The following is a 13,014-nucleotide window of genomic DNA, read 5'->3' as shown; positions in this document are numbered from 1 at the left end:
TGGGATGAGTGTGTGAGGGGAGTGGAGCTGGGATGAGTGTGTGAGGGGACAGGAGCTGGGATGAGTGTGTGTGGGGAGTGTCTGTGATGAGTGTGTGAGGGGAGTGGAGCTGGGATGAGTGTGTGTGGGGAGTGTATTGTCTGGGGTGAGTGTGTGTGTGGAGTTTCTGGGATGAGTGTGAGTGGGGACTGGAGCTGGGATGAGTGTATGTGGGGAGTGTGTTGTCTGGGATGAGTGTGTGTGGAGTGGAGCTGGGATGAGTGTGTGTGGGGAGTGGAGCTGGGATGAGTGTGTGTGGAGAGTGGAGCTGGGATGAGTGTGTGTGGGGAGTGGAGCTGGGATGAGTGTGTGTGGGGAGTGGAGCTGGGATGAGTGTGTGTGGGGAGTGGAGATGGGATGAGTGTGTGTGGGGAGTGTGTTGTTTGGGATGAGTGTGTGAGGGGAGTGGAGCTGGGATGAGTGTGTGAGGGGAGTGTGTTGTTTGGGATGAGTGTGTGAGGGGAGTGGAGCTGGGATGAGTGTGTGTGGGGAGTGTATTGTCTGGGGTGAGTGTGTGAGGGGCAGCTGAGCTGGGATGAGTGTGTGAGGGGAGTGTGTTGTCTGGGATGAGTGTGTGAGGTACTGTGTTGTCTTGGATGAGTGTGTGTGGGCAGCTGAGCTGGGATGAGTGTGTGAGGGGAGTGTGTTGTCTGGGATGAGTGTGTGAGGTAGTGTGTTGTCTTGGATGAGTGTGTGAGGGGAGTGTGTTGTCTGGGGTGAGTGTGTGAGGGGAGTGGAGCTGGGATGAGTGTGTGAGGGGAGTGGAGCTGGGATGAGTGTGTGAGGGGAGTGGAGCTGGGATGAGTGTGTGTGGGGAGTGGAGCTGGGATGAGTGTGTGAGGGGAGTGGAGCTGGGATGAGTGTGTGTGGGGAGTGGAGCTGGGATGAGTGTGTGAGGTGAGTGGAGCTGGGATGAGTGTGTGTGGGGAGTGGAGCTGGGATGAGTGTGTGAGGAGAGTGGAGCTGGGATGAGTGTGTGAGGGTAGTGTGTTGTCTGGGATGAGTGTGTGTGGGCAGCGGAGCTGGGATGAGTGTGTGAGGGGAGTGGAGCTGGGATGAGTGTGTGAGGGGAGTGTGTTGTCTGGAATGAGTGTGTGTGGGCAGCGGAGCTGGGATGAGTGTATGTGGGGAGTGGAGCTGGGATGAGTGTGTGTGGGGAGTGGAGCTGGGATGAGTGTGTGTGGGGAGAGTCTGGGATGAGTGTGTCTGGGGAGTGTGTTGTCTGGGATGAGTGTGTGAGGGGAGTGTGTTGTCTGGGATGAGTGTGTGTGGAGAGTGGAGATGGGATGAGTGTGTGAGGGGAGTGGAGCTGGGATGAGTGTGTGAGGGGAGTGTGTTGTCTGGGATGAGTGTGTGAGGGGAGTGTGTTGTCTGGGATGAGTGTGTGAGGGGAATGGAGCTGGGATGAGTGTGTGTGGGGAGTGTATTGTCTGGGGTGAGTGTGTGAGGGGCAGCTGAGCTGGGATGAGTGTGTGAGGGGAGTGTGTTGTCTGGGATGAGTGTGTGAGGTAGTGTGTTGTCTTGGATGAGTGTGTGAGGGGAGTGTGTTGTCTGGGGTGAGTGTGTGAGGGGAGTGGAGCTGGGATGAGTGTGTGAGAGGAGTGGAGCTGGGATGAGTGTGTGAGGGGAATGTGTTGTCTTGGATGAGTGTGTGTGGGGCGTGTCTGGGATGAGTGTGTGTGGGCAGCGGAGCTGGGATGAGTGTGTGAGGGGAGTGGAGCTGGGATGAGTGTGTGTGTGGAGTGGAGCTGGGATGAGTGTGTGTGGGGAGTGGAGCTGGGATGAGTGTGTGAGGGGAGTGTGTTGTCTGGGATGAGAGTGTGAGGGGAGTGGAGCTGGGATGAGTGTGTGAGGGGAGTGTGTTGTCTGGAATGAGTGTGTGTGGGCAGCGGAGCTGGGATGAGTGTGTGTGGGGAGTGGAGCTGGGATGAGTGTGTGTAGGGAGTGGAGCTGGGATGAGTGTGTGTGGGGAGAGTCTGGGATGAGTGTGTGTGGGGAGTGTCTGGGATGAGTGTGTGAGGGGAGTGGAGCTGGGATGAGTGTGTGAGAGGAGTGGAGCTGGGATGAGTGTGTGAGGTGAGTGGAGCTGGGATGAGTGTGTGTGGGGAGTGGAGCTGGGATGAGTGTGTGTGGGGAGAGTCTGGGATGAGTGTGTGTGGGGAGTGTCTGGGATGAGTGTGTGAGGGGAGCGTGTTGTCTGGGATGAGTGTGTGTGGGGAGTGGAGCTGGGATGAGTGTGTGAGGGGTGTGGAGCTGGGATGAGTGTGTGTGGGGAGTGTCTGGGATGAGTGTATGTGGGGAGTGTCTGGGATGAGTGTGTGTGGGGAGTGTATTGCCTGGGATGAGTGTGTGTGGGGAGTGGAGCTGGGATGAGTGTGTGTGGGGAGTGGAGCTGGGATGAGTGTGTGTGGGGAGTGTGTTGTCTGGGATGAGTGTGTGTGGGGAGAGTCTGGGATGAGTGTGTGTGGGGAGTGTCTGGGATGAGTGTGTGAGGGGAGCGTGTTTTCTGGGATAAGTGTGTGTGGGGAGTGGAGCTGGGATGAGTGTGTGAGGGGAGTGGAGCTGGGATGAGTGTGTGTGGGGAGTGTCTGGGATGAGTGTATGTGGGGAGTGTCTGGGATGAGTGTGTGTGGGGAGTGTGTTGCCTGGGATGAGTGTGTGTGGGGAGTGGAGCTGGGATGAGTGTGTGTGGGGAGTGGAGCTGGGATGAGTGTGTGTGGGGAGTGTGTTGTCTGGGATGAGTGTGTGAGGTGAGTGGAGCTGGGATGAGTGTGTGTGGGGAGTGTGTTGTCTGGGATGAGTGTGTGTGGGGAGTGGAGCTGGGATGAGTGTGTGTGGGGAGTGGAGCTGGGATGAGTGTGTGTGGGGAGTGGAGCTGGGATGAGTGTGTGTGGGGAGTGTCTGGGATGAGTGTGTGTGGGGAGTGGAGCTGGGATGAGTGTGTGTGGGGAGTGTCTGGGATGAGTGTATGTGGGGAGTGTCTGGGATGAGTGTGTGTGGGGAGTGTGTTGTCTGGGATGAGTGTGTGTGGGGAGTGGAGCTGAGATGAGTGTGTGTGGGGAGTGTCTGGGATGAGTGTGTGTGGAGAGTGGAGCTGGGATGAGTGTGTGAGGGGAGTGAAGCTGGGATGAGTGTGTGAGGGGAGTGTGTTGTCTGGGATGAGTGTGTGTGTGGAGTGTCTCGGATGAGTGTGAGTGGGGACTGGAGCTGGGATGAGTTTGTGTGGGGAGTGTGTTGTCTGGGATGTGTTTGCGAGGGATGTGGAGCTGGGAAGAGTGTGTGTGGGGAGTGTGTTGTCTGGGATGAGTGTGTGAGGGGAGTGGAGCTGGGATGAGTGTGTGTGGGGAGTGTGTTGTCTGGGGTGAGTGTGTGAGGGTAATGTGTTGTCTGGGATGTGTGTATGTGGGCAGCGGAGCTGGGATGAGTGTGTGAGGGGAGTGTGTTGTCTGAGATGAGTGTGTGAGGGTAGTGTGTTGTCTGGGATGAGTGTGTGTGGGCAGCGGAGCTGGGATGAGTGTGTGAGGGGAGTGTTTTGTCTGGGATGAGTGTGTGTGGGCAGCGGAGCTGGGATGAGTGTGTGTGGGGAGTGTGTTGTCTGGGATGAGTGTGTGTGGGGATTGGAGCTGGGATGAGTGTGTGTGGGGAGTGTCTGGGATGAATGTGTGTGGGGAGTGGAGGTGGGATGAGTGTGTGTGGGGAGAGTCTGGGATGAGTGTGTGTGGGGAGTGTCTGGGATGAGTGTGTGTGGGGAGTGTGTTGTCTGGGATGAGTGTGTGTGAGGAGTTTAGCTGGGACGAGTGTTTGTGGGGAGTGTCTGGGATGAATGTGTGTGGGGTGTGGAGCTGGGATGAGTGTGTGTGGGGAGCCTCTGGGATGAATGTGTGTGGGGAGTGGAGCTGGGATGAGTGTGTGTGGGGAGTGTCTGGGATGAGTGTGTGTGGGGAGTGTCTGCGATGAGTGTGTGTGGGGAGTGTGTTGTCTGGGATGAGTGTGTGTGGGGAGTGGAGCTGGGATGAGTGTGTGTGGGGAGTGTCTGGGATGAGTGTGTGTGGAGAGTGGAGCTGGGATGAGTGTGTGTGGGGAGTGTGTTGTCTGGGATGAGTGTGTGAGGGGAGTGTCTGGGATGAGTGTGTGAGGGGAGTGTGTTGTCTGGGATGAGTGTGTGAGGGGAGTGGAGCTGGGATGAGTGTGTGAGGGGAGTTTGTTGTCGGGGATGAGTGTGTGAGGGGAGTGGAGCTGGGATGAGTTTGTGAGGGGAGTGTGTTGTCTGGGATGAGTGTGTGTGGGGAGTGGAGCTGGGATGAGTGTGTGAGGGGAGAGGAGCTGGGATGAGTGTGTGAGGGGAGTGGAGCTGGGATGAGTGTGTGAGGTGAGTGGAGCTGGGATGAGTGTGTGAGGGGAGTGGAGCTGGGATGAGTGTGTGAGGGGAGTCGAGCTGGTATGAGTGTGTGAGGGGAGTGGAGCTGGGATGAGTGTGTGAGGGGAGTGTGTTGTCTGGGATGAGTGTGTGTGTGGAGTGTCTCGGATGAGTGTGAGTGGGGACTGGAGCTGGGATGAGTTTGTGTGTGGAGTGTGTTGTCTGGGATGAGTGTGTGTGGGGAGTGTGTTGTCTTGGATGAGTTTGCGAGGGGAGTGGAGCTGGGATGAGTGTGTGTGGGGAGTGGAGCTGGGATGAGTGTGTGAGGAGAGTGGAGCTGGGATGAGTGTGTGTGGGGAGTGTGTTGTCTGGGGTGAGTGTGTGAGGGGAGAGGAGCTGGGATGAGTGTGTGTGGGGAGTGTGTTGTCTGGGATGAGTGTGTGTGGGGAGTGTGTTGTCTGGGATGAGTGTGTGTGGGGAGTGGAGCTGGGATGTGTGTGGGGAGTGTCTGAGATGAATGTGTGTGGGGAGTGGAGGTGGGATGAGTGTGTGTGGGGAGAGTCTGGGATGAGTGTGTGTGGGGAGTGTCTGGGATGAGTGTGTGTGGGGAGTGTGTTGTCTGGGATGAGTGTATGAGGGGAGTGGAGCTGGGATGAGTGTGTGAGGGGAGTGGAGCTGGGATGAGTGTGTGAGGGGAGTGGAGCTGGGATGAGTGTGCGTGGGGAGTGTGTTGTCTGGGATGAGTGTGTGAGGGGAGTGTGTTGTCTGGGCTGAGTGTGTGTGGGGAGTGGAGCTGGGATGAGTGTGTGTGGGGAGTGTCTGGGATGAGTGTGTGTGGAGAGTGGTGCTGGGATGAGTGTGTGTGGGGAGTGGAGCTGGGATGAGATCAGAATGGAGTACAGTCACAAGTGGAGTACCACAAGGATCTGTTCTGGGGCCGTTGCTGTTTGTCATTTTTATCAATGACCTAGAGGAAGACGCAGAAGGGTGGGTGAGTAAATTTGCAGACGATACTAAAGTCGGTGGTGTTGTCGATAGTGTGGAAGGAAGTAGCAGGTTACAGAGGGACATAGATAAGCTGCAGTGCTGGGCTGAGAGGTGGCAAATGGAGTTTAATGAAGAGAAGTGTGAGGTGATTCACTTTGGAAGGTATAACAGGAATGCGGAATATTTGGCTAATGGTAAAGTTCTTGAAAGTGTGGATGAGCAGAGGGATCTAGGTGTCCATGTACAAAGATCCCTGAAAGTTGCCACCCAGGTTGATTGGGTTGTGAAGAAGGCCTATGGAGTGTTGGCCTTTATTGGTAGAGGGATTGAGTTCCGGAGTCGGGAGGTCATGTTGCAGCTGTACAGAACTCTGGTACGGCCGCATTTGGAGTATTGCGTACAGTTCTGGTCACCGCATTATCGGAAGGACGTGGAGGCTTTGGAGCGGGTGCAGAGGAGATTTACCAGGATGTTGCCTGGTATGGAGGGAAAATCTTATGAGGAAAGGCTGATGGACTTGAGGTTGTTTTCGTTGGAGAGAAGAAGGTTAAGAGGAGACTTAATAGAGGCATACAAACTGATCAGGGGGTTGGATAGGGTGGACAGTGAGAGCCTTCTCCCGCGGATGGAAATGGCTGGCACGAGGGGACATAACTTTAAACTGAGGGATAATAGATATAGGACAGAGGTCAGAGGTAGGTTCTTTACGCAAAGAGTAGTGAGGCCGTGGAATGTCCTACCTGCTACAGTAGTGAACTCGCCAACATTGAGGGCATTTAAAAGTTTATTGGATAAACATATGGATGATAATGGCATAGTGTAGGTTAGATGGCTTTTGTTTCGGTGCAACATCGTGGGCCGAAGGGCCTGTACTGCGCTGTATTGTTCTATGTTCTATGTTCTATGAGTGTGTGGGGAGTGTGTTGTCTGGGATGAGTGTGTGTGGGGAGTGTGTTGTCTGGGATGAGCGTGTGGGGGCGTGTCTGGGATGAGTGTGTGAGGGGAGTGTGTTGTCTGGGATGAGTGTGTGAGGGGAGTGGAGCTGGGATGAGTGTGTGTGGGGAGAGGAGCTGGGATGAGTGTGTGTGGGGAGTGGAGCTGGGATGAGTGTGTGTGGGGAGTGGAGCTGGGATGAGTGTGTGAGGGGAGTGGAGCTGGGATGAGTGTGTGTGGGGAGTGGAGCTGGGATGAGTGTGTGAGGGGAGTGGAGCTGGGATGAGTGTGTGTGGGGAGAGGAGATGGGATGAGTGTGTGAGGGGAGTGGAGCTGGGATGAGTGTGTGTGGGGAGTGGAGCTGGGATGAGTGTGTGAGGAACTGGAGCTGGGATGAGTGTGTTAGGGGACAGGAGCTGGGATGAGTGTGTGAGGGGAGTGGAGCTGGGATGAGTGTGCGTGGGGAGTGTGTTGTCTGGGATGAGTGTGTGAGGGGAGTGGAGCTGGGATGAGTGTGTGAGGGGACTGGAGCTGGGATGAGTGTGTGAGGGGAGTGGAGCTGGGATGAGTGTGTGTGGGGAGTGTGTTGTCTGGGATGAGTGTGTGAGGGGAGTGTGTTGTCTGGGATGAGTGTGTGTGGGGAGTGGTGCTGGGATGAGTGTGTGTGGGGAGTGTGTTGTCTGGGATGAGTGTGTGTGGGGAGTGGAGCTGGGATGAGTGTATGTGGGGAGTGTGTTGTCTGGGATGAGTGTGTGTGAGGAGTGGAGCTGGGATGAGTGTATGTGGGGAGTGTGTTGTCTGGGATGAGTGTGTGTGAGGAGTGGAGCTGGGATGAGTGTATGTGGGGAGTGTGTTGTCTGGGATGAGTGTGTGTGAGGAGTGGAGCTGGGATGAGTGTGTGTGGGGAGTGTGTTGTCTGGGATGAGTGTGTGTGGGGAGTGGAGCTGGGATGAGTCTATGTGGGGAGTGTGTTGTCTGGGATGAGTGTGTGTGAGGAGTGGAGCTGGGATGAGTGTGTGAGGGGAGTGTGTTGTCTGGGATGAGTGTATGTGGGGAGTGTGTTGTCTGGGATGAGTGTGTGTGAGGAGTGGAGCTGGGATGAGTGTGTGTGGGGAGTGTGTTGTCTGGGATGAGTGTGTGTGTGTGGAGTGTGTTGTCTGGGATGAGTGTGTGAGGGGAGTGTGTTGTCTGGGGTGAGTGTGTGAGGGGAGAGGAGCTGGGATGAGTGTGTGAGGGGAGTGAGTTGTCTGGGATGAGTGTGTGAGGGGAGTGTGTTGTCTGGGATGAGTGTGTGCGGGTCGTGTGTTGTCTGGGATGAGTGTGTGTGGGCAGCGGAGCTGGGATGAGTGTGTGAGGGGAGTGTGTTGTCTGGGATGAGTGTGTGAGGGGAGTGTGTTGTCTGGGATGAGTGTGTGTGGGCATCGGAGCTGGGATGAGTGTGTGTGGGGAGTGTGTTGTCTGGAATGAGTGTGTGTGGGGAGTGTCTGCGATGAATGTGTGTGGGGAGTGGAGGTGGGATCAGTGTGTGTGGGGAGAGTCTGGGATGAGTGTGTGTGGGGAGTGTCTGGGATGAGTGTGTGAGGGGAGTGGAGCTGGGATGAGTGTGTGAGGGGAGTTTGTTGTCGGGGATGAGTGTGTGAGGGGAGTGGAGCTGGGATGAGTTTGTGAGGGGAGTGTGTTGTCTGGGATGAGTGTGTGTGGGGAGTGGAGCTGGGATGAGTGTGTGAGGGGAGAGGAGCTGGGATGAGTGTGTGAGGGGAGTGGAGCTGGGATGAGTGTGTGAGGTGAGTGGAGCTGGGATGAGTGTGTGAGGGGAGTGGAGCTGGGATGAGTGTGTGAGGGGAGTCGAGCTGGTATGAGTGTGTGAGGGGAGTGGAGCTGGGATGAGTGTGTGAGGGGAGTGTGTTGTCTGGGATGAGTGTGTGTGTGGAGTGTCTCGGATGAGTGTGAGTGGGGACTGGAGCTGGGATGAGTTTGTGTGTGGAGTGTGTTGTCTGGGATGAGTGTGTGTGGGGAGTGTGTTGTCTTGGATGAGTTTGCGAGGGGAGTGGAGCTGGGATGAGTGTGTGTGGGGAGTGGAGCTGGGATGAGTGTGTGAGGAGAGTGGAGCTGGGATGAGTGTGTGTGGGGAGTGTGTTGTCTGGGGTGAGTGTGTGAGGGGAGAGGAGCTGGGATGAGTGTGTGTGGGGAGTGTGTTGTCTGGGATGAGTGTGTGTGGGGAGTGTGTTGTCTGGGATGAGTGTGTGTGGGGAGTGGAGCTGGGATGTGTGTGGGGAGTGTCTGAGATGAATGTGTGTGGGGAGTGGAGGTGGGATGAGTGTGTGTGGGGAGAGTCTGGGATGAGTGTGTGTGGGGAGTGTCTGGGATGAGTGTGTGTGGGGAGTGTGTTGTCTGGGATGAGTGTATGAGGGGAGTGGAGCTGGGATGAGTGTGTGAGGGGAGTGGAGCTGGGATGAGTGTGTGAGGGGAGTGGAGCTGGGATGAGTGTGCGTGGGGAGTGTGTTGTCTGGGATGAGTGTGTGAGGGGAGTGTGTTGTCTGGGCTGAGTGTGTGTGGGGAGTGGAGCTGGGATGAGTGTGTGTGGGGAGTGTCTGGGATGAGTGTGTGTGGAGAGTGGTGCTGGGATGAGTGTGTGTGGGGAGTGGAGCTGGGATGAGATCAGAATGGAGTACAGTCACAAGTGGAGTACCACAAGGATCTGTTCTGGGGCCGTTGCTGTTTGTCATTTTTATCAATGACCTAGAGGAAGACGCAGAAGGGTGGGTGAGTAAATTTGCAGACGATACTAAAGTCGGTGGTGTTGTCGATAGTGTGGAAGGAAGTAGCAGGTTACAGAGGGACATAGATAAGCTGCAGTGCTGGGCTGAGAGGTGGCAAATGGAGTTTAATGAAGAGAAGTGTGAGGTGATTCACTTTGGAAGGTATAACAGGAATGCGGAATATTTGGCTAATGGTAAAGTTCTTGAAAGTGTGGATGAGCAGAGGGATCTAGGTGTCCATGTACAAAGATCCCTGAAAGTTGCCACCCAGGTTGATTGGGTTGTGAAGAAGGCCTATGGAGTGTTGGCCTTTATTGGTAGAGGGATTGAGTTCCGGAGTCGGGAGGTCATGTTGCAGCTGTACAGAACTCTGGTACGGCCGCATTTGGAGTATTGCGTACAGTTCTGGTCACCGCATTATCGGAAGGACGTGGAGGCTTTGGAGCGGGTGCAGAGGAGATTTACCAGGATGTTGCCTGGTATGGAGGGAAAATCTTATGAGGAAAGGCTGATGGACTTGAGGTTGTTTTCGTTGGAGAGAAGAAGGTTAAGAGGAGACTTAATAGAGGCATACAAACTGATCAGGGGGTTGGATAGGGTGGACAGTGAGAGCCTTCTCCCGCGGATGGAAATGGCTGGCACGAGGGGACATAACTTTAAACTGAGGGATAATAGATATAGGACAGAGGTCAGAGGTAGGTTCTTTACGCAAAGAGTAGTGAGGCCGTGGAATGTCCTACCTGCTACAGTAGTGAACTCGCCAACATTGAGGGCATTTAAAAGTTTATTGGATAAACATATGGATGATAATGGCATAGTGTAGGTTAGATGGCTTTTGTTTCGGTGCAACATCGTGGGCCGAAGGGCCTGTACTGCGCTGTATTGTTCTATGTTCTATGTTCTATGAGTGTGTGGGGAGTGTGTTGTCTGGGATGAGTGTGTGTGGGGAGTGTGTTGTCTGGGATGAGCGTGTGGGGGCGTGTCTGGGATGAGTGTGTGAGGGGAGTGTGTTGTCTGGGATGAGTGTGTGAGGGGAGTGGAGCTGGGATGAGTGTGTGTGGGGAGAGGAGCTGGGATGAGTGTGTGTGGGGAGTGGAGCTGGGATGAGTGTGTGTGGGGAGTGGAGCTGGGATGAGTGTGTGAGGGGAGTGGAGCTGGGATGAGTGTGTGTGGGGAGTGGAGCTGGGATGAGTGTGTGAGGGGAGTGGAGCTGGGATGAGTGTGTGTGGGGAGAGGAGATGGGATGAGTGTGTGAGGGGAGTGGAGCTGGGATGAGTGTGTGTGGGGAGTGGAGCTGGGATGAGTGTGTGAGGAACTGGAGCTGGGATGAGTGTGTTAGGGGACAGGAGCTGGGATGAGTGTGTGAGGGGAGTGGAGCTGGGATGAGTGTGCGTGGGGAGTGTGTTGTCTGGGATGAGTGTGTGAGGGGAGTGGAGCTGGGATGAGTGTGTGAGGGGACTGGAGCTGGGATGAGTGTGTGAGGGGAGTGGAGCTGGGATGAGTGTGCGTGGGGAGTGTGTTGTCTGGGATGAGTGTGTGAGGGGAGTGTGTTGTCTGGGATGAGTGTGTGTGGGGAGTGGTGCTGGGATGAGTGTGTGTGGGGAGTGTGTTGTCTGGGATGAGTGTGTGTGGGGAGTGGAGCTGGGATGAGTGTATGTGGGGAGTGTGTTGTCTGGGATGAGTGTGTGTGAGGAGTGGAGCTGGGATGAGTGTATGTGGGGAGTGTGTTGTCTGGGATGAGTGTGTGTGAGGAGTGGAGCTGGGATGAGTGTATGTGGGGAGTGTGTTGTCTGGGATGAGTGTGTGTGAGGAGTGGAGCTGGGATGAGTGTGTGTGGGGAGTGTGTTGTCTGGGATGAGTGTGTGTGGGGAGTGGAGCTGGGATGAGTCTATGTGGGGAGTGTGTTGTCTGGGATGAGTGTGTGTGAGGAGTGGAGCTGGGATGAGTGTGTGAGGGGAGTGTGTTGTCTGGGATGAGTGTATGTGGGGAGTGTGTTGTCTGGGATGAGTGTGTGTGAGGAGTGGAGCTGGGATGAGTGTGTGTGGGGAGTGTGTTGTCTGGGATGAGTGTGTGTGTGTGGAGTGTGTTGTCTGGGATGAGTGTGTGAGGGGAGTGTGTTGTCTGGGGTGAGTGTGTGAGGGGAGAGGAGCTGGGATGAGTGTGTGAGGGGAGTGAGTTGTCTGGGATGAGTGTGTGAGGGGAGTGTGTTGTCTGGGATGAGTGTGTGCGGGTCGTGTGTTGTCTGGGATGAGTGTGTGTGGGCAGCGGAGCTGGGATGAGTGTGTGAGGGGAGTGTGTTGTCTGGGATGAGTGTGTGAGGGGAGTGTGTTGTCTGGGATGAGTGTGTGTGGGCATCGGAGCTGGGATGAGTGTGTGTGGGGAGTGTGTTGTCTGGAATGAGTGTGTGTGGGGAGTGTCTGCGATGAATGTGTGTGGGGAGTGGAGGTGGGATCAGTGTGTGTGGGGAGAGTCTGGGATGAGTGTGTGTGGGGAGTGTCTGGGATGAGTGTGTGAGGGGAGTGTGTTGTCTGGGATGAGTGTATGTGGGGAGTGGAGCTGGGATGAGTGTGTGTGTGGGGAGTGTCTGGGATGAATGTGTGTCGGGAGTGAAGCTGGGATGAGTGTGTGTGGGGAGTGTCTGGGATGAGTGTGTGTGGGGAGTGTCTGGGATGAGTGTGTGTGGGGAGTGTCTGGGATGAGTGTGTGTGGGGAGTGTGTTGTCTGGGATGAGTGTGTGTGGGGAGTGGAGCTGGGATGAGTGTGTGTGGGGAGCATCTGGAATGAGTGTGTGTGGAGATTGGAGCTGGGATGAGTGTGTGTGTGGGGAGTGTGTTGTCTGGGATGAGTGTGTGAGGGGAGTGTCTGGGATGAGTGTGTGTGGGGAGTGGAGCTGGGATGAGTGTGTGTGGGGAGTGCAGTGTGTGCGGGGAGTGCAGTGTGTGTGGGGAGTGCAGTGTGTGCGAGGAGTGCAGTGTGTGTGGGGAGTGCAGTGTGTGTGGGGAGTGCAGTGTGTGGAGAGTGCAGTGTGTGTGGGGAGTGCAGTGTGTGCGGGGAGTGCAGTGTGTGCGGGGAGTGCAGTGTGTGCGGGGAGTGCAGTGTGTGCGGGGAGTGCAGTGTGTGCGGGGAGTGCAGTGTGTGTGGGGAGTGCAGTGTGTGCGGGGAGTGCAGTGTGTGCGGGGAGTGCAGTGTGTGCGGGGAGTGCAGTGTGTGATGGGAGTGCAGTGTGTGTGGGGAGTGCAGTGTGTGTGGGGAGTGCAGTGTGTGCGGGGAGTGAAGTGTGTGCGGGGAGTGCAGTGTGTGCGGGGAGTGCAGTGTGTGCGGGGAGTGCAGTGTGTGCGGGGAGTGCAGTGTGTGCGGGGAGTGCAGTGTGTGCGGGGAGTGCAGTGTGTGCGGGGAGTGCAGTGTGTGCGGGGAGTGCAGTGTGTGCGGGGAGTGCAGTGTGTGTGGGCAGTGCAGTGTGTGCAGGGAGTGCAGTGTGTGCGGGGAGTGCAGTGTGTGCGGGGAGTGCAGTGTGTGCGGGGAGTGCAGTGTGTGCGGGGAGTGCAGTGTGTGCGGGGAGTGCAGTGTGTGCGGGGAGTGCAGTGTGTGAGGGGAGTGCAGTGTGTGTGGGGAGTGCAGTGTGTGTGCGGAGTGCAGTGAGTGTGGGGAGTGCAGTGAGTGTGGGGAGTGCAGTGTGTGCGGGGAGTGCAGTGTGTGCGGGGGGTGCAGTGTGTGCGGGGAGTGCAGTGTGTGTGGGGAGTGCACTGTGTGCGGGGAGTGCACTTAGTGCGGGGAGTGCAGTGTGTGTGGGGAGTGCACTGTGTGCGGGGAGTGCACTGAGTGCGGGGAGTGCAGTGTGTGTGGGGAGTGCAGTGTCTGCGGGGAGTGCAGTGTGTGCGGGGAGTGCAATGTCTGCGGGGAGTGCAGTGTGTGCGGGGAGTGCAGTGTGTGGGGAGTGCA

Source organism: Scyliorhinus torazame, chromosome 3 (genome assembly GCF_047496885.1).
Source record: "Scyliorhinus torazame isolate Kashiwa2021f chromosome 3, sScyTor2.1, whole genome shotgun sequence".
Classification (NCBI taxonomy): Eukaryota; Metazoa; Chordata; class Chondrichthyes; order Carcharhiniformes; family Scyliorhinidae; genus Scyliorhinus; species Scyliorhinus torazame.
Note: the sequence above shows the minus strand (reverse complement) of the source record.